Below are 22,810 nucleotides of genomic sequence, written 5' to 3' on the forward strand. Positions count from 1 at the left end.
TGTTTGCAGAATCTACTAAAGTTAAAACATAAATACCCTAGAACTTATCCATTCCATTCCTAGAGATTTACCGAACCAAAAAAATACATGTAAACTGCACTAAAGATGCACAGGAATGTTCATGGTGGCATTATTTGTAATTAGGTAGGAAAAAGAAAACCTGGAAACACCACAATTGTCCATAAACAGCAGTAGTATTAACTGTAGTATAATTATACAATGTAAAACTATACAGCAATGACCTTGTACATGCAAAACTATGGCTGAATCTCACAAACAATCTTAAGCAAGTTAAACACAAAAGAGTACATATGATAAGCTTCTATTTATATAAAGCTCAAAATGGGCAGAACTAAGCTAGAGTATGAGAAGTTAGGACAGCGGTTATTTTGGAGGGGGTGAGTAGTAACTAGGAGCGGGTGAAAGGGAGACCTGGAATGCTGACAATATTCTATTTTGAGTTCAGTAGTAGCCACTTGGTGATGAGGACCTGTATGCCTTTCTGAACGTATGTTATATTCTAATAAAAGACTCTATTTTTCTTTAAAAGCTATGTGATTTAGAAAACTAATTATAAAAAGACAAATGTTTAAATTAAAATTTCTATCATACAGAGTGTTAACACCAATATGAACCCTTAATATATTCAGAGAGCATAGTCTTCCAGAACAAAATATTTGAGATTATTTCTAAATCTGACTGTATATTTAAGAGAGACTTTTAAGGCATAAAATAAATAAAAACATAAAATGATTAAAGCATTAGGCAGTATGCATTCTCCATTCTCTACCCTACTCTCCAAGTTTATCTTCTACCACTCACCTTTATTCAGCCCTCACTGAGCTTCTCCCCGGTCCCGACATACTGCTCCTTACCAGCTGGCCCTGCCTTCATTCCTGCTACTCCCCTGCCTGAAACAACGTTTCTGAATTCCAATCGAATTTTTTATTTGGAGTCTACAGGACTGGACTTCTTCCCTACAAAAGGCATAATTAGTATGTTTCTACCTTGTTGATATTCCTTAAGACAACTTTACAAGTTGTCATTTGCCCAAGTAAGTTCCACGCTTCAACAGAGGACACTAACTAATCCATTTATACATTCTCGGTGTTTTTACACAGTAGAAAAATGAATGAAAACATATACATATGCATTTTAAAACAGTTACAGAAGAGACTAAATTATTTTCAGTTCAACCAATATTTATTAAGTGCTTGTTTTACCTATGATACTTAGCCCAAATTAGGAGATCAGAAATAAAGTTACTTTGATCCAGCTGCATTTGGAAGTCCATGACCTGCTATCTCTCTATCCTACTTTGGTTAGCACTATGATGTTCTGGAGCCATAAATACTGTAACTGTGATGCTTAGGAAGTTTCAATCATCAAAATTATTCTGCCTGGGGCGAGGGGGCACACTTAATCCCCACAAGCTCAGGCTCCACTTTGCTCTTTCCCTTCCATGGAATTGAATCTTCCCTCTTCTCCAAATGTACCCCTCCAAGGAGTCTTGGGAATCTTATCCCCTCCTTCCTGGATTGCTCCACTGTCCTACTGCTGTTCAGGCTCAGCTCTGCAGTTCCTGCACACTCCATGCTCCTCCCTTTCTCTGGGCACACTCTGTCCTTGCCCTTATCGGCTGATGAGCCAATCTTTCTTCTTTTCTCTGGTCCTCTCTTCCATCAACAAGTGGAAGAAGGGGGAGCTCATAACCCCCTCTGCTCATTTTTCTAGCCCTTCTTTGCCTCTGGGTGCTCACATGCACACATTCTGGCCAACAAAGTAGTAAGGGAAAAGACAGGCGACAAGGAAAAAAAGGTTTAAAAAAAAAAAAAAGTAAAAATATTAATGGCACTAGACATAAGTCAAAACAACACAAAGCCAATGTGTTCCTTAGAGACTGGTGGTGATGCTCTGTATATGCAAATGTGAATGACATAAAAGTTAAATATGAAATATGAGGAAAACAAGATACAGGTGAGAAAATGTGTTAAAATGCTGAAGAGACAGAAGGCAAACACCTATAACTTGGTAAGAAAGATGAGGAATCATGGACATAAAAACAAAGAGAAGCTGGGCACAGTGGCTCACACCTGTAATCTTAGCACTTTGGGAAGCTGAAACGGGCAGATTACTTGAGGTCAGAAGTTAAGGACCAGCCTGGTCAACATGGGGAAACCCTGTCTCTACTAAAAATACAAAAATTAGTAGGGCATGGTGGCACACGCCTGTAACCCTAGCTACTCAGGAGGCTGAGGCAGGAGAATCGCTTGAATCCAGGAGGCAGAGGTTGCAGTTAGCCGAGATCATGCCATTGCACTCCAGCCTGGGCAACAGAGGGACAGATTAGACTCCATCTATTACTAACAATTTCTGCTTGACACAACTCTTCAGCATCAGACCTACCAGGTAAAACATGTCACTTCAGCAAATTCACAATTAAAAATTAATTACTCAGAACAACCAATTAGAAATTAGTGGCCGGGAATGGTGGCTCGGGCTTGTTATCTCAGCCCTTTGGGAGGCTGAGACAAGCGGATCACATGAGGCCAAGAGCTCAAGACCCAAGCTGGCCAACCAAGTGAAACCCCATCTCTACCAAAAATACAAAAATGAGCAGGCCATGGGCGCCTGTAATCCCAGCTACTCAGAAAACCGAGGCAGGAGAATCACTTAGGCCCAGGAGAAGGAGGTTACAGTGAGCCAAGATCATGCCACAGCACTCCAGCTGAGCAACGGAGCAAGACTCTGTCTCCAAAAAAAAAAAAAAAAAAAGAAAGAAAGAAAGAAAGAAAGAAAGAACGAAAGAAAGAAAGAAATTATCTGTAACTCAACTCTCAATTTGTACAAATACCAACAAAGGGAATTTCTGGTTAAGTAATACAAGTAGATTTCAGCTGAATTTCTCTCTCTGTCTCCTCCACCAACAGTGACAAGAGATTCTTACCACTAAAGATTGAGTTCATGTTTACAAAAACTCACTATTAAGTCATGCAAAGAATGTAGGTAGCCAGAGAAGCCGGCTCAGCATCCAATACCTTCAAGGCATTCTAGAATATAAAGCCCTACCCTAATAAGTTAGTAATAGGATCATAGGCAGAAACTTGCTAAACAACAAAACAAGTAACAGGAACCAAGGTAAATATCAAAGTGAGAAGGTTTTTACAACAGAGACCCTTCTTTTCATATGCTCCCCTGAGAGAAATGGCCCATTCTTCAGCCACCCTCATTTACCTTCCCTTTGAGAATTTAAACTGCATATAATGAAGGATGTTATAGGTGAGTCTGTATGTGTTACACATGACTAATCCAGAGGCAAAAAAAAAGTTGAGATCACTAATATACACCTCATATTAACTACAGAGCCAGTTTTAAAACATAACTGAAGACTGAACTTACTAAAAACAATCAAACCACGGAAACTATACAGTTGACCCAAATAAATTAATTTTATGCAACACAAACTCTAAAGCCTTAATTTATAAGGCAAACCAAGAACATTCAGATATCCCTGTTGTTGGAAACCTTCTCCACCCTGTTCTCTGCTGCCAGAAGTGACAAGTGTGTAAAGGGCCACTGGATTCAGCCACTGGTGCGTAGGGAGGGAAGAGAGTAGGGTCAAGGATATCTATTCTTTGGACACCCTCCCCATGTGGTGGCCTCCAGCTGGCTGTGCCCTGGTCTGAAGTTCTCTCGAGGTGCAATCAGCTCTAGATAAACGGTCTAGTATCTCCTGCCAGGTTCTATAAATCTCTTCTTCCACTCACCCATTCGGGGTGTAGGTTAGTAACAGCTCCACCTCAGTTGGTAATTTCAGGCATTTTTTATACTACGCCTTGCAGTTCCCCAATACTCTGTTCACATCCTTCTAAAATTCTCCTGATTTACGTGTGCTATTTCCTGTTGAGACCTTGACTATTATACTTGTCAGAAAGAGAAGAAATGTTTTAATAAACATTTAAGAGATAAGATCTGTTTATAAGCAGTAAGGCACAAACAAATGAACAAAAACCCTCAGCTATATTTTCAATACAAATACAGGTGAGGTAAGGTCAAATAATTGCAGTTCTGCTGTAAAGCACACACTTTATTCTACAAGGGTATCATAAAATAAATGGTTTATGACAGATGAATGGAAAGAGATGCCTGAAAGGGGGGAAATAGAGCAGGAAGATCTGGGGACCTGCAGACTGTGCAACTATCATTCTGTCTATTCCAGACTCTGTCATTCATTAGCTGTGCACCTTAAACACATTTTTTGAGCTCAGTTTCTTAATGTAAGGCACAGATTTATGAGATGAACTCTGAGGCCCTTTCTAGCTTCAAAATCTTTTAAATAGGTATGTCTGTCTTGTGATGACAGGTTAAAGAGAATGGATAAAGTTTCTGAACAGGGAATACCACAGCATCTCAGTGGCCATTGTAACCGCCTCAAGTGGTTTTCCAGCCAACACACCGTCAGTCCTCAAAGTCTCGCTACCAATAGTAGCTCCTTGTTAGTAAATGAAAACTCACTGACATAAATCAAATGACATAAAGTATATGAAACAAAATGTTATTTTTAGTATCCTTTCACTGCCCATTTTATACAATAGCCTATTTACCACTCCTCTGGTTCTTTTCTTCCTCTTTATAAGTGATTATCCAAAATCACTGAGGCTTCCCTGTCTTTCCTTAAAACCTCACTCATTGTCTGTGAACTCCATTCAGTAGTGAATATTTCAAGGCCAGAGGAAGGATGGGAAATTCAAGTAAGTCAATTTTGCTACTTAATAATTGTACTAAAACATTGGGGCTTTGGAAGGGAGTTTAAGTCTAATTGCTTAACTAAGATTTGACAATTTTCTAAGTTCTGTTTTATTTTTTGTTTGTTTTTAAACATGCCCATGCCTTTAACAGGTATCTAGTGAACACACAAGAAGATCCAGGAACATCTGTTTTATTATCACTGGATTTCACTGGGGACATTTATGGCTCTTATAGGAGCTGCCTTGATCTGTAAATCAATCAGACACAGTGACCACCCAGACAGCTCAGCCACAGAGTTCAAAGAAGAGAAGGTGAGGCAAACTCCAGGAAACAAATAAGCAATAAAAACAAGAGGGAAAGATTCATTTATGCATACGATTTTTGCTAGAGTTGTCAAAGCAAGCCTATAAATGCTCATAATGCAAATACTTTAACAACAGAATTGTTTCTGAAGACTTTTAAAAGGGTCTTTCTTTTGTTAGTGATTTAGTATGTTCTACTTTAACAAAAGTAGGGCGCTTCTGTGAGTCAACTCCTACAAAACTATCTCAGAGCTTAAATTTTCCTTCAGAACATATATCAGTGTAGCCTAAGGAATACCAAGAAGTAAAGGATTATGTATTTTGGTCATTTTCAAGGAAAAATTTAAGAAAGATGCAAGACAAGACAAAAAGGATCCATGGATTCATGCATACCTGAGTCCCATGCAAAGCAATTTAACTTCTTTCTGAATAATTGGTAAAATATAATACCACTTTCTGAGGCATGTGGTGAGGTGGTAGTCCTGAGCCCAGCAGCATCTGAGAACTTGTTAGAAAAGCACATTTGTAGGCCTTACTCTGAACTATTCAGTAAAAAACTCTGGGGTTGGGGGTCCAGCCACCTGGGCTTTTATAAGCCTTTCAGGTGATCCTGATGCATGCTCCAGTTTGAGAAGCACTACTGTAAGGAGGAAATGAAGTCAAATTTGCAAAGTCTCCAGGTTAGAAAAAGAAATCAGCTATTTTATTTAAGATTTTATTTCTTTCCTTTCCAAGATATGTACTGAGAGTTACCATGTAACAGGAGACGTTAAAACATGCATAGCCCTATATGCCTCCATTAGTCAGGATACAACAGAACATTAAATCATGACCAGTTTAGTAGTGATCTCAGGTTTTAGGAATTGCATTCCACTGAGCCATAATCAAGCTCTCTCCCCAGTAATGCTTACCTTGAGATTCCTCCCCATTCCACTCCATCAAGAGACTAAAAATTGTATCATTTAATGTAGGGAAGGCTGAGATACTTACAGGTATATCAATGTCTTATAATTAGGGACTCAAATTAATCAAGGTAAAGAATGGTAAGAAAATAAGAGGAGATGACAAGCTTTACGGTTAATTAGCCACTTGGCTTATTTCCTCATTTCCTTCAATTCTCTGCTCAAGTCAAAGCAAGGCCTGCCCTGACCGTCCATCTGTAATAGTGCAACCCCCATTCCCTAGCACCTCTACCCTGCCCTACTTCTCTTTTATCCACAGCACCTACCACACAGTATGTTATAAAACTTACTTATGTGTCATGCTTATTTGTTATCTCTACTGCCCCATAAGCTTTTTGAGGACACAGAGCACTGTTTTATTCATGGATATATCTTGGGCACCTACAGCACTGCCTAGGGCAGAGAAGTCATTCAATACCTGACACACAGTGGCCTCAAAAAAAAGTTGTGGAACGAATAGCTAGGTAATATTTAAGATATGTTTCATTATGGTAAAAAATGCTTAGGATGGCCGGGCTCTGTGGCTCATGCCTATAATCCCAGCTCTTAGGGAAGCAGAGGCAGGAGGACAGCCTGAGCCCAGGAGTTCGAGACCTGCCTGGGCAATATAGCAAGACCCTGTTCTCCACAAAAAGGAAAAAACAAACAAACAAACAAACAAAAAATGTTTAGGATGTGAATATGTTTGGGAAAAGAAATTTAAAAAAATAAATGTTTTGGTTACAAAATAATAATCTATTCCTACCCAAACAGGTTAGAAGGTATGTACTTGATATATTGGCTTTATCTTTAAATATCTGAGGATGAGAGTCAAGATCAATGTTGATTACTGTTCAGTAAAATCAGATATCTATATTTCACTTGGGCAATATTCATATATCCTCTGCCTAGCTCCAGAATTCTGAGAAATGGCAAAAGAAATAGAAAATAGAATTTCTCTTTACCAAGAAATTAGCAATCCAGATGACATTATACAATCTATAAATAAAACACTAATCAAGAGTTTTCTGAAACAACAAATTCATAACAAGTTTATTCTCTCTTATAGCAGATGGCTGGCCAAAACAGTAATTTGTTCATGTTTTTAATAAATTTTCCAGAAAGAGTAAGAATAATCATGCTCAAATGCTTTCTCTTGTCTTTGCTTATGAACAGGGTCCCTGGCACATTCTATCTAAAGGCACCTACCTGACTGTGCACCAAGTAAAGAGCTGAACTTTTTCTGTTCTGATAACCTTCAACTCTTCCCTATTTCAAACACTCAAATACTTCAATCTATAAAGTTCAGCCAAGTTCACAAACTGTCTGGCAAAATAACAAAATACAAAAAGACCTGGGACCTTGGCAGGGAAAGGGATGAAGGTTAAAGTTATGTTTGAACAATTCCTTCCTCTCCTCTACTAGGTTCAAAGTCTTTCTTTTAACTACTAATTCATCACGGAAGCAATACAGCACAGTAGTTTCAAAACATGGATTCTGAAGCCAGACAGCTTAGGTTTGACCTCTGCCTCTTACTCTCTCTACTGACCTCTCTGTCTTAGTTTCCTCCCTGTAAAATGGTAAAAACAATAATACCTCCTGTTGTGAGGATTAAATAGGCCAATATACCTGTAAAGCACAATGATACTTCATATTTACTATTATTATTACAGTTCTGAAAATTTTAAGTTTTACAAACTTCGAATTTACTTTTAACAATGTACTTCAACAAAATCCATTATCACTTATAAATTTCAGATTTGCCAAGGAATTAATCACAAGCTATACCTGCTTTGTAAACTGTGGACTCACACAGGAAACTAACATGGACAGTGGTCAGTATATGGGAAGCTCCATAAACTTTTAAAGAATGACAAGTGTCAATGTCACATGGCAAGAAATTAGTAAGCCACTAACATACCCTGAGTAGGATGACATAGTAAAACTGTATCTCCAGAACATTACTTTGATAGCTGTGTACAGGACAGTTTAGATAAGAGCCTAGAGGCAGTAAACTACCAAGAAACTTGCACAGCAGGTAACTGTGCAATAATCCAGGCAATTGATCAGTAAGAGTTTAAATTAGAAGATGAAATTGAATGGGAAGGGGCAGGGGTCATAGTAAAAGTCTGAGAGTGGTGAGGGGCAACAGGATACTGGAAGTGGTAAGGGACGTCTATGCTTTCTGCAAGATGGGATAGAAGATATGCCTTCATTTCTAATTCAGGTGTTCATGGGCTCAACTGAAAAGATTACTGTAGAACAGAGGCCAACCACCACCCAGGGACCAAGTCTAGCCCATGGTTTGTTTTTTGAATGACTAGTGAGTTAAGAATGGTTTTTATATTTTTAAAGTAAAAAATTTAGAGGGTTGTAAAAAAACAAGAATATGGTCCTGATCATTGTTTTGCTATTTAAAAAACACACACATACAAACAAGAATATGGAACAGAGACCTAGGAGAACTACACAGCCTAAAATATTTATTTACTACCTAGCCCTTTACAGAAAATGTTTGCCAACCCTTGTTTTCAAGCAGTATCAAGGCAGGTTTCAAAAGAAGCTGAAACTGATGGATAATAAAGAGTCTGGGGGGCTGTACAGTGTAGAGCCCACTTTATTACTTAACTCTGTTGCCCTAAAAGTTTGTTCCCTACTCCCATCTACTTAATCCTTAATGTGGTTACGTTAGTAAAGTATAGATGCTCATTAGAAAGAGACCCTCCCCAGCACTGCAAACACCACACCTACCGAATCCACTTGGAGCATTTAAATAACAAGGGCCGGTTCCTGTGAGTCCTTCAACTTTTTCTGGTCAATGATAAATCTACAAATATAGGATGAGTCATTTGGGTAAAAAAAAAAAAAAAAAAAAAAAAAATTCAATTCTTTAAATTGTTAATTGTAGATTAAAATGGTAATAATTAAGCCAGGCCCTGTAGCGCATGCCTGTAATCTCAACACTTTGGGAGGCCAAGGTGGGAGGATCACTTGAGTCCAGGAGTTCAACACTGACCTTGACAACACAGCAAAATCCTATCTCTGCAAAAAAAAAAAAAATCAACTTAGCTGGGCATGATGTGCCGCTGTAGTCTCATCGACTCAGGAGGCTGAGGTAAGAGGATCACTAGAGCCAGGGAATTCAAAGTTGCAGTGAGCTGTGATTGTGCCACTGCACTCAGCCTAGGTGACAGTGAGAAGCGGCCTCAAAAAAAAAAAAAAAAAAAAAAAAAAAAAAAAAACAAGCACCTCAAATATGTCACTTTTTTTGGGAGGGTGGAATAGACATATAAGTGTGTAGGTATACGTATATGCATATATATATATATAAATACATAAGACATTTCACCTTAAGTTTTAAAAGAAGGCTTATCACAATCTTGCAGAGAGCCATATACTCCCCAACATTAAAAAATGCTAGTTTAATTTCTTTAACAAAACCTGTCTTTCAGGAAAGCAAGTTAGTTATGGCAAAGTCACTATACATGTGGATAGCAACAACAAAGGAGACGCATCAATATCGGGAAAACAAACTTGTTTAACTTAGGTTTCATATAGGATTGAACATTAAGGAAATTAAGACCCAGTCGCAGGCTGATGGACCCCAGTTTGAGAAACATTTCAACTAGTCCAAACCACAGCAGGTAAAGCAGGGAATTGCCATCATGGTACAGGTGTTAAAAGAATAGACTCTGGAGTCAGACAGATCTGTGTTTGCGTCCTGGCTCCACTTCTCCCTAATGTGAATTTGGGCAAGTTACCAAATCAATCCTCAGTGTATTCCTCTGTAAAACCAGACAAAACTACTACCTAAATCATTTGTGTGTAGTATTTGGCATAGTGCCAGATACATAGCAAGCACTCAGAAACTGTTAACTAAACTAATGTTAACTAATATTATAATATATATTAAGTTCTACGTTCAATAAATACAGGTTATGTTTGTTATGGAAGAGCTGAGGAAGGGGCTGGCTGACTGGACAAAGAACAGTGTCAGGAATAGCCCACACTACACTATCACTAGATCAAGTTCTGTCAACAGGCGAATCCAGCAGTTAGAATGAGATGGTTCAAACAGGCAAGCTGACATGAAGGTGAAACAGCAGCAGGTGGTAAAACCTAGCTTTGAAGATTTATTCATTAGACTTGGAAAGAACCAGAACCATTATTAAATTTTTCAGAACTGATTTTCTGTGCAAATATCTAGGTAACTTATAGGTCATGATAAGCATCCTCGTGCAATCTACATTCACTTAATATGCTTTATACAGGTTTTTGTTTTGTTTTGTTTTCCGAGACAGAGTCTCACTCTGTTGCCCAGGCTGGAGTACAGTGGTACAATCTTGGCTCACTGCAACCTCCGCCTCCTGGTTCAAGCAATTCTCCCACCTCAGCCTCCCAAGCCCCTGGGATTACAGACGTGTACCATCATGCCCAGCTAATTTTTGTATTTTTAATAGAGATGGGGTTTTACTATGTTTGCCAGGCTGGTCTTGAACTCTCAACCTCAGGTGATCCTCCTACCTCAGCCTCCCAAAGTGCTGGGATTACAGATGTAAGCCACCATGCCTGAATTATTTTTTTTTTTTTTGAGGCAGGGTCTTACTCTCTCAAGTAGGCTGGAGTGCAGTGCGGTTCACCGCAGCCTCGACCTCCTGTACTCAAGCAACCCTCCCACCTTAGCCTTCCAAGTAGCTGTGACCACAGATGCACACCAGCACACCTGGCTAATTTTTAAATTTTTTGTAGAGACAGGGTTTCCCTATGTTGCCCAGACTGGTCTCAAACTCCTGGGCTCAAGCAATCCTTATACCTCAGTCTCCCAAAATGCTGGGATTACAGGCATGAGCCACCACACCTGGTTTATAAAACTTTTTAAAGCTTATCAGTGGGTGCTCCTTTGTATCATTTAGAGAAACAACTGAAGTCATCAGAATATACTGATTAGAAGGCAAGGAGTAGAAGTAAGAAGAGAGTAAAAGTGGAACTTAGAAAAGAATAACATAATCAGAGTTTTTCCCACCAGAAGAAAGTGAAGCCATCAAAAAATTATAAAAAAATCATTCATACTAAAAGGATATCAGCAATAAAATCTACTGTTTCACAACAGTATCCACAGAACACAAAAGAGATAGCAAATTACAGTTTTACTCTGGCACTACCAGACAATTCAATAGGTCATGCCTGAGAAAATATTTCTTTTCTAAGCTGCCTTTAAGTTCCAGCTGTTTGAAAGATGGGAAACTCTCCAAGTCCATAACTAAAGCTCAGTCAGTAACATATACTCCCCGGACTTGACTTTCCTATTTCCATAGCATTCACTGGAAATGATAGTTTGCAGCATGAAATGAAGAGTTTGATTTAGTCACTCTGATTAGAAAAACATGTGCTTACATTTATAATAACAAAATCTGCTTGGTTATAGGAATCTAAAATGTAGAAAAATAGTTGTTTTCATTATTCCTTTTTTCAGAAAGAGAAAATGTCTCCAGGGGAAAAAAGTGTAATCATTAATTAGCAGGGTAATAATTATAGTTATAAAAGAGAAAAATGGGTATTAATCCAATTTACCTAAGGTTGCTTTCCTCCAAGTCTGTTAACTGTGTAGACTCTTAACCTTTCAATGAGTCAGTATGTGCAATTACTAATTAGCCATTTTAATAAAGAACACTATTTCCTATGAAGACTAAAGTCACATCAGAAGTTCCTTAGTGCTGTAACTCCAGCCTCAAAAAAATGTCAGTGACATCAAGCTGTACTATCTTGCTTCCCTAACAGCATTTCATAATGCTCAGCTAATAAATTCAGAATATTTGTCTAAAGATCATAAAAAAACAGCAAGAACATTCAATGATGCAGCAAAAGAGCTGTCGTATTACTGGCAGGAAATTGCATCTCCCTTTGTAGCTTGAAGAAAGTCAGAGGCAAAGCAAAGCATCCCTATGGAGAAGCAAGAAAAGCCAAGCAAAACCACAAGGAAAACACAGTAAGAAACTCTCATTTGAGGTTGACGGCAATTCTTAATACTTTTACATTTTTAAAATTATATTCAAATAAGCATTATGGAGTAAAATGGAAATTTTACATAACATTTCAGGAGGAAACATGGCTACATAGTGCTCTCAGGCTAGCATGCCTGCCTCTGCTCCTGCTCCCACCCTCCAAGCAGATGAGCAAGTCTCATTACTGACTTTTTGCTTGTAAGTAAAAACTATGTATCTGAACAGTTTGTTTTCAAGTAAATCCAATCATCTCACAAATTTTTTTAAAACAACTACAAATCACTAATTTTTAAGTGCTTACTAGGGCAGTAATGAAAGCATGCCTGTCTGTGCTTGTCTTAGGAACTGTCAGAAAGAACCTCTTAGTGCTCCAGGCCTTTAAGTGCAAGCTCCTGCCAGGTCTCTAGCCAGCTCCTCAATGCAGCACACTGAAAGCAAAGCCAGTCTTCCTTCCTGCAAAATCAGCTGCCTGTCCCATTTCTGCAGTAGTAAACAACATTCTCCCAGACTCATGAGCTGCAAAATCTGGGGTCACTTTTAAATACTCCCTCCCTCTTTGCCATGTTAACCGCTTCATCCTGCAGAATCATCATAGCATCTCTGGTATCCATCGCTTTCTCTATGTTCCCAGACTCAGATTCTTGACCTTAACTCCCACTCAACTAATGGCAACAGCCACATAACTACTCTTTCTGTCCACAGTTTCTTCCTATCACATACCACTACCAGCATGCATGCTACCACCAGGAGTCATGGTGGGTACCTCTGATGTTCCACTTAAAGGCTGTGACTTTTTATACAACATTTTAAATCCTTATGGCCGCTAACAATAATATTAACATACTGGCTTTCCTAAACTTGGGAGTCATGTTGTATTCTAGATTACTGAGCATTATAGATGCCCAAGAATGTATTCTTTTGGCAATAAGTTTTACTTCAACATTTTTGACTATGTCATAACTTGTCCTGCCTTGTCAAAAATCAAATAAATAGTATCTTTTCTTGATGGCCTTAGGTCATCATTATAGGGTTCTATTGGAGTATAATAAATGATATTCATAAAACATCCAGGGACACTACTGAAGTCCCAGGCTGCCGGTTCCCACTTCATGAATGGTACGTTTGACGCCTCCTCCCATGTGTCTATACCGAAATTCTGTAGTGTCAGCTTGGGCTGCTTACAGGTCTTTTTTGCTAATCTCCTGGCCTAAGATTGTGCTTGCACCTAATAATGCTAACAACCAAACACTAAATAGGTGAGGTGTACCTATATTTAACCTTCTATCTTACCTTTCCAAATGTTTAAAAAATTCATGGAAGGCACGGACTCTCTTTTATGCAGTCTGTATTTCCTGCTATTCCTAGCTGCTGTTCCATCATCACAATAGCCCATTCAATCACTAGCCTCACACATAATTTATCTTTAAAAATTAGCTGGAAAATAAGTATACTTACACACACAGGACTTCAACTGTAATAAATGACCTATCAAATTCATTAAAGAAAAAAGCCAAAGAAAATTTGTTACTATGAAAAGCATCAAAGTTTTATATGTTTACTTTCCTTATACTCATGTCAATGAATATGCATATATATGTATATATTAAATTGGTCTCAGGTACAGCCTTGAACTACTTCATCACTCAGAACTTCCCAGCCATAGAACAAAAAGGTGCATTCCAAACAGCATCAGGGATTTGCAACATAAAGAAACAAAAGCCAGACAGAGCAGGAACTTGGATATTAAAAGTATGGTACCTAGAGTCTAGGCATCAGAGGTGCAGAAGGTTTATGCTGTGTGAGAAGACACTGATGAAGAATTGAGGGAGTCAGTCCCCACTCCCAACCCATCGCCCTACCCCTCTACCCCCTACGCTGGGCTTCCCTACTGCACCTACGCCATCATAGCAGAGAACAAGATCAGTATTTCACCTCTGCAAACAATCTTATTAAAAACACCCCAGAAAATTCTGGGGGGAAAATGAGATGTTTTACAAATTCTGAGATGTATTTGTCTGTTCGACTCTTCAAAAACAAAGGCATTGTTTTTAACAACTAAGTCTGTCATTTATATAGCTACACCACACACACACACACACACACACACACACACACACACAGCCACCTGAGTTTTGTTTTTTTTTTCAAGCAAGGATTCTTTCACGACAAAGATGCCACCTACTTAACATGAAAATGCTCTCTGCCATTGTTTGTATCTATGGAAAAACAACAAAATCTTACATATATTCACTAATGCTTAAGGAAAGAAATTACCCAGCACAGTTGAGAAACATTTTCAGCTCATTTTGCTCCCCCACCCCCTACATATTCATCCAACATCAGTGAGGTTCTCCCTGTCTGGTTTATTGCCTTGACACAAAGCCTTGATGTGGCTTTGTTTAATTTAGCTTTATAGGCTTCCCTGCCACAACATTAACATCTCAGTGATGGGAAAGGAGGCAAACCACTTCCATTGCAGGTTAAAGCTGGGTTTTTTTGTTTTGTTTTGTTTTGTTTTAAACACGCCCCTATTTGCTAACACCAAGACAGAAGGGCCTGGTAGAACTGGTTCCCTTTGCACAACAGAAAAACAGATTTAAGAATACAAAGAGATGAAAGAATATAAGATATATATGAGAAATTTATGTAAACAAACATGCTAAGAGGAGAAAAGAATATTACATAAAATTTCAGATACTCCAAAATAAATCATTTAATGCATTGTGATTTCTCTGAAGCTTAGGCTAAAAAGACCACAGAGGAAAAAGTGGGTGGCAGTGGCCAAGATATTCTGGAAGTTTCTTCTTGCCTATGTTCCACAGAGAGACAACTGGGGTTAGCTGTCTTTCAAAAAGTAAGAGCAATCTGTTAAGCTAAAAGGAAAAAAGAAAAAGAAAAAAAAGGCAACCTGAGTAAACCATCCTTTCTCTGGAATCCAAAATACTCTGTTCTTGGTTTATCTATCCAGTACCAAAAAGAGAAGTTGTGCAGTATCAAAGGTTTGGTATGGTAATTTTACAACAGAAGACTGATGTTTTGAAAAACATAAGATATACAAGTTTTAATTACAATTTATGGTGACATACCTTGGTAGACTGCAGAACGGCCCCTTGACTTCACACACACACACACACACACACACACATACACACACCTTCTTACTACCCTTTTTTGAAGGCACTTTAATTACATAAAACGGTGCTCTGTTATAAACAGCATACAAAAGGAAAAAGATTTCACCTTTTGCCAGAAGACACAATTTCAATATAAATTGAGAAGGGGAGGGACTGATTTCTAACTTGTCCCTGGTAATTACAGTGGAATTACACATGCGCTGCAAGTCCTGCTTAGTCCCTACTGTCCCTGACAACAGCCATCCTTCTCTATTCCCACCATTCGAGTCCCTGCTTTACCATCGTGACTTCCTGAACTCCCACAGTATCCAGCTCATTCACAAAATCCAACTGTGCCAAACTACCGACACCTGGGCAGTGAAAGCTGATCCGCCTCCCGGAGATAAAGCCTAGGGGTTCTCTGTTAACAACCAATTCAAAGGAAAGAATTTAAGGAAAACAGAATTAAAAGGGCCTCTCTGCTGCTGAGCCTCAGGAGACCACAGCTTCAAACAGATAGAAAATACTATTGGTATAACATCCTCATTGATATATTATTGAAAAAATCAAATAACAGACATGAAATGTTTATGACAGGATACTGAATGAATACTGTGCCACTGAGGTCTGATAAAACCAGCAATGTTCTCCCAAAGGCAGCAGACTTGATAAAGACTCTGAACAGAGCAATTGTAGTCTTAACCAAGTTCCACTTAACCAACCCACTGGATTAACCACACATCTCCATTCCTTCAGTAAAATACACCAGTGAAATCCATAACATCGTGGGATCTCCCACTAGTATGCACAGCATATTCCTATCCCGCACCCCTCCTGCATGGTAAATGCTAATTGTACTTGTAATTATATTATTAATAACATTGACAGAGACCAGTGAAATATGAAGGCAAAGTAATTTCTGTGAAAATTAAACTGAACGCTTTGGAGAAAATCAATCAAGTGAATCAATTAATAAAAATACCAAAATAGGTTCAGAAAGAAACTGTAAATGAGAAAAGGCTGATAAAAATCTATGCCCTGGTTCTGAGGCAAGAACTAAAATTCAAATTCCATTCCTGATTCCGTCAGCCTCAGAATATTGAACTAGGAATTGTTCTTTGCTCCCCTCAGTTCCTGCCTTCAAAATGATGCTTTATGCCGGGCACAGTGGCTCACGCCTATAATCTCAGAATTTTGGGAGGCTGAGGTGCGTGGATCATCTGAGGTCAGAAGTTCAAGACCAGCCTGGCTAACATGGCAAGTTCTGTCTCTATTAAAAATACAAAAATTAGCCAGGCTGTAGTGACACATGCCTGTAGTCCCAGCTACTTAGGAGGCTGAGGCAGGAGAATCGCTTGAACCCAGGAGGTAGAGGTTGCAGTGAGCCAAGTATACCATATACAGATAATTGGGGTTAGCTATATTTCAAAAATTGAGAGCTAAAAAGAAAAAAAAAGAGGGGGGAAGAACATCCTGAACAAACCATCTTTTCTCTGGAATCAAAAATTCTTGAGAAAATTAATTTTTTTTTCTCTGCACTCCAGCCTAGGCGACAAAATGAGACTCCATCTCAAAACATAGAAACATACATACATACATACATACATACATAAATGCTTTAGAAGTATTCTGTACCTCCCTACCTCTAGATAATGTCTAGAATGAGGAAAGTATTTACAAATTACCTTAAAGATTTTACATTCTTCTTTAGTCAGCTTTTTCAATTAACTGCCCAAATACTAGTTCTAATCATGTTAGAGAAGAAGTGTTATACTAAATAAACAGCACAAACCATTGCAAGAAACGAAGACAAATGTCATTATTTCTTTGGCACAATGGGCAGCTTTTAGGAAAGGCAGTTCATGGAGTAGACCGTGAACCTTTTACCAAAAATCACTCTACTAAGTGTAGCTACTATTAAGAGCAAGAGCTTAGGACAGCCTTTAAATGTAGATAAAGAAACTGTCAATGACTTTTCATTCATTTGCTTTGAAAACAGCATTCTTAAATTACAGATGGCTTTTTCTCCTTAATATTGATCAAGAAAATCAGACGTTTAAATAAAAAGTTTGTTGCAAAAAGAAAAGACAACAGTAAACCTCATGGAAACAACTACTTTGAAAATAAGGCAGTGAGATTAGTAACTTACCTAAGGTCACAGAGCTAGGAAATAAAATAGCCAAGACAGGCTGATTCCATGGACTTAACTCTCAACTAAAAGTAATAGTAATAGTAAGGATCACAAAACAAAACAACACGGAGACGGTGATAACAATAAATAACAAACTCGGTGGTTCAATTCATAAAGTTCAAGATATGGGAAGCATCAGACTCATCAGTCTACTAGAGAGGGCTTGTAGACATAGAATAAAAATGTTTATCTTTAAAAATACCTATTACTCCTTAGACTGCAAGGAACACTTTAAAAACTCACTTTTACCTGTGAGCATTAGCCACAGATGCCTATAGTAGGAAATGTAATGTCTCTCTTACAGGAAGATGCTCTAGCATCAGTGTGCAGAAGGGACTAGAAACTGGAGGACCATGCTGGAGGAAATCACTTATTTCTTATAGTCTGGTTGAACTGACTATAAGAAATGAATGACGGTCTGAGTTAAGGCAGGGACAGAAAGTCAAAGAGGGTGGTAAGAGATAGATTTAGGAAGCAGTCATCTCCTTATGAGTATTTACCCATTATCATTACCTATAAATTATTACAGTTATTGATAGCACTTGTTACAGGTCAGGCACTTGGCTATGCACTGAAAATACTGAAATACAATTCAGTTCAGCTTACCACTCTTCCCTCTGCCTGGCCCACTCCTGCCGTACCAAACCATGGCATGGTTTCCTCACCTCCAAAATTTAACTGATAGCATATTCCTTTCTTACTTAGGCCCCAAATCCAGCATGAAGGGTAATGGCCCAACAAAAAAACAATGCCCAAATTTGAGCAAAATAGCAGAGAGGGCAGTGGATGGAGAAGGCCTTTGGTATTCAGAAAATTACTTTTATGTTAACGTTTTTCTTGCCTGTAAGGAAACTTTTTTTCACACACAATGTAAGTCTATATTAAAGCCATTTTCCTCGCCCCAGAAGGATGTTACTAACGTATAAATGGCACTAAAATTTACAATCTAGGTAGATCAGTCTTGCCCAACACCATCTCTAATAACCACAGTACAAAGGTAGAGAAACCAGCCTTATTTTCTCTATTTTAGTCTCAAGGTACTGCTTGGAATTTCTGTTTTTGCTCTAACAAATGGAGCAACTGCTTCTCCCTCTATACACAGTACTCTCTCCTTTCCTGAATGATGATCACAGCAGGAATCTTAACACTGCTTCAGATATTACATAAATTCGCCCTGTCCCTCTGAGGATGATACAAACAGTCTTAAATGGCTCTTTATCTACTGACTGTGACATCACCATTGGCAGCCGCAGCACTGTAATTGTTTTGGGAGAGAAGCACTACATATCTCTGAGCAATCACATGCATTCTCTATTCCCTCCCTATCAGCCAAACACTGTATTTAGTGAACAGTATAAACAATACATCAATTACAGTCCTTTAAAACCGAGAGTCAAACAGAAAAACATACCAATTATCTGGTTTTCTATGTTTTATAACAACCTAATTTTGGAGCTATGATTTAATTGCCTTCGTTGTAAAAAAGGAGTTTTTCAAATCATTCTTCCCTCCTCTAGCATTTATGCTATATTAATCTTTTTCTCCACAAATATCTATATATTTTCTGATTTCATGACTCATTTTGCCCTGAACAGACCACGTTTCAGTTTCTCAATTATGGCAACTACGTCAAAAAAGAAACCACAATTACTAAATTCAAAAAAAGATCCCTATAATCTTCTCCTGATTTAAGTGTTAGTGAAACTAGACTTGTGCTCTGTTCCAATTCACTCTCAAAAAGTTCAGTTAGGACTAAATGAAACAACCAAAAAGTATAATCCAATAACGTCACACATACTGAAGCAAGCTATATATTTACAAATAAAAATGTGATTTTATTAGTGATAATTCTCCCATTTCTTCAACACACAGACAAATGTGTGGCTTTAGCAGTTTCTGATTTTGTACCACTCACTTAAATGCAAGTTGGCCTTCCCTGGAACTAACTTAGCCCTTAAACTTCTCTTCCTTCTGAAGATGACAGCTTATGCGTATGGCTACAAAACCTGTCGTGAGTTATCATAGTAGACAAATTTCTATTACTCTCCTTTTCAGGCCTAAAGTAAGAATTCTGTCCCTGCTTTCTTTCTACTAGCCTTCAGGATGAGACTATTATAGTAGAAACTTTACATTCCTCTGTGACTCTCACTATTGACATGTGGGGCCAGATAATTCTTTCCTGAAAGGCTATGCTGTGTATTGCAGGATGTTTCACTGTCCAGTGACAAATGCCAGAGTAATCCCTCTACCTGTGACAACTAAAGTCTCCAGATGTTGCCAAATGCTTACAAGAACCACTGCTTTAAACGTATCCCACGGTCTGCCCATGTGAGGTCTAGGATGAGGAAAGTACAATCAGAGAATAAAAATAACTTCAAAATTCTCCCCATCATTTTGAATCTTAAAGATGCACCACCTTGGAGGTCATGAGCCTGGCTCTAGAGTTACAAGTGCTCCCAGCTGTAGCCCAGCAGCTTTGGCTCTGCCTAGCCAGCTGGCAGAGGAAAGGCCTTCTTCACTGTCGCCATCTTTCTCCTCACTCTCAGGCCCTTCCTTGAATGAGACCAGACCAAAATTGTGAGAATTATGTTTCCTAAAAGTCAACTATAAATTCAGTATTGCTTTTTTACTTCCATACTGGACTGTTGTACCCACAAGTCAATCATTTCACCCCATAAGAAACATGATTTAATGAGGCTAGGGCACAAGTTATTAGGCTATATTCCAAATATAAACTGGTGGCTATTCTAAGAGAAAAAAAAAAATGCATCAAGAAGAAAGGACAAAAGAAAAGCTTTTCTTCCAGGCTTCAAGTGTCCCCTTGATAATAGCACTATTCATGGATCAGAAAAGATACTCATTTCATGAGTGCCACACAATAGCTTCTTGTTGCAATAACCATTATAATATAGCATTTATCGAAAGGCTTGTGGGGAGCAGAATCAAGATCTGTAACTATAGGTGACTCACCTTTTTTTCTTTTTTTAAATTCTGAAAACAAATACTCTTAACTAAGTTTTAACATGAGTACTATTGTTGGGTATCATTTCTATCTTCTAGCAAGAATAGTATTTTATTGGTCCCTAACTATGTAAAGACTCTCATAAATTCTCATCAAAGTGACTTAATTATGAGAGCTGGAACCAACCCAAACTATGGCTAACTGTTAAAAACATTATAAAAGTAAATAAATTAATTTTACTCCAGCACAAACAGATGTCAAAAAACAGACCACAGGAAGTCAAAAAACAAATAGCTCTTTGCCTCGAAAACATCTGATCTTAATCTGTCAAAAATTACCACTGCATTGCCCTTTGCTATGGGCATCAAAAGTCATTATTCCTCATTACTTCTCCTACCCTCAAAGAATTTATAGGTAAGAATTTATAGGATATATATCCCTATCTTACTTAGGGATAGATATTAACGTCAGTGAAGAATAGTATAAAATCAGATATTATTGAAATTATTACTGTAAATTCCTTCATTTGTGAATTGTCACATATATAACAATTACAGTTATAAAAGATGGAGTACAGCTGAATTCATGTAAATTCAATTTATATATATCACTGTGCCATACAAAGATACTCTTAGGCAAAAATATATATATGGCAGGGAGAGCCCAAGTATTTATTATTGAATCCTTCACAGTAAGTCACATCTTTTTAGGTGATAATATTGTGTGCCAACCCTGAATCATTCCACCCAATTAAAAAATCCAGTCGAGTTAAACAATTACATCTTGCTCCTTACACCTTAGTCTATACCTGGTGCCTCTGTTCTCTCTCCAGGACTCTCACTTGGTCCAGCAGAAGAGGCTTGCCACATGTTCACCAATACAAGCAAAACTCAGGATTAGGAGACACCTGCTCAGGCAGACTCACGTCGCTCCGCTGACACCCTCCAGTTGGGCAAGAGGAGCATCAATAAAGTGAAGAGGAAATAGGAAGCAAAGTGTTTGTGTAAACATGTAACAAACCCTTTTGGCATCTGAAAAACATGAAATCATAAGTATGGCTGAAAACATATCATTACAATAGGCCTTAGGAAAATAGAGAATTCATGACCATAACCAAAAAAAGAATGCAAAACAATGACAAGTCACTGAACCTCCAACACTGCCACTAAGTGTAATCTGTGATGGAAGCAACAAGCACTTTCTCACAAGACTTTACTAGTCACTAAAACAGTTTAAGGAAATCTTCATCACAATCAACAAGACTCACAGCTAAAAATTTCTCATATGTATTCTAAGCTAATGAAAATCTGGTGAATATAGACCCTTTTTAAGAAAATACAATAAATCAAAGTTCTCTTCATAAGGCTATGTTTCTAATAAACACACAGCATTAAAACTGGAGCTTAAAATGCAGAAGAAAAGCAAGTTTGACTATAAATTCAAATGACACACATTCGAAAAGAATTTAAAGATTAAAATAATTAATTTGGTGGAAAAAAAAATCCTCCTATCCCAGGTGGGAGGGTAGAGATATACCTGTAACCACACTGGTTTTCATGTGGAGCCAGAAAGAGGAATACAAAACCACTCCAGAACCCAGTGACTCTCACCAGTGAAGGTGAGAGAGAAACAGGCTGCAACAGCTCACCAGGGCAGGAAGGGCCTGATGTGGGGCCAGGAGCCAAAACTAAGAGCCCCATGATATAGAGCCAAGTTAGACAGGAACAAGACACGGCATTCCCAAACACGTAAGGCGAAGTAGACACCTGTCTACTGTCCATGGCGAGGCGCTGGTAAGCAGGTTAGGTGAGCAACCCACATTAAGGCAAGACATGAAGTGGAGAGAAACGTTGTCCAAAACCACATCAAAGTTATAACCATTTAGAATGACATACAAACTTTTCTAAAACCACCAATTATTAAGTATGAAGCACTTTATATACCTTATTTAATTTACTTAAGTGCTCCGAAAAATCTTATGAGGCAAATATAAAATTTTAACAATTAAGAAAACTAAGATTTAGAAGAGTTATACAGTTTTCCCAAACTCGAATAGTCAAATAAGTGGCAGAGCTAACCTTTGAGCCAAGAGCTTTTGGATTTGAAAGCCAGTGTTCTCAAGAATAAACCGAAATGTCTACATGCATGCTTTTTCCACTTAAACACACAAACTGAAAGGTTAAAGTTACTGGCAGCAGCCGGGTACGGTGGCTCATGCCTGTACTCTCAGTACTTTGGGAGGCCGAGGTGGGTGGATCACCTGAGGTCAGGAGTTCACGACCAGCCTGGCCAACATAATGAAACCCCGTCTCTACTAAAAATACAAAAAAAATTAGCCAGGCATGGTGGTGGGCGCCTGTAATACCAGCTACTCAGGAGGCCAAGGCAGGAGAATCACCTGAACCCAAGAGACAGAAGTCGTAGTGAGCTGAGATCACAACATTGCACTCCAGCCTGGGCAACAAGAGCAAGACTCCATCTCAAAAAAAAAAAAAAGTTACTGGCAGCATCCTGTTGCTGAGTTCCACGAGTATTTGAAATTGTGTTATG

At 38.4% G+C, this 22,810-nt stretch overlaps 1 protein-coding gene across 1 annotated transcript in view; it reads right to left on the reverse strand.

The window, feature by feature from the left end:
* PHLPP1 (PH domain and leucine rich repeat protein phosphatase 1) overlaps nucleotides 1-22,810 on the reverse strand; it is a 255,340-nt gene that overhangs the window by 163,671 nt on the left and 68,859 nt on the right. The gene's annotated exons all lie outside the window — the stretch shown is intronic.

This window comes from Saimiri boliviensis, chromosome 13, assembly GCF_048565385.1.
Source record: "Saimiri boliviensis isolate mSaiBol1 chromosome 13, mSaiBol1.pri, whole genome shotgun sequence".
Taxonomy (NCBI): Eukaryota; Metazoa; Chordata; class Mammalia; order Primates; family Cebidae; genus Saimiri; species Saimiri boliviensis.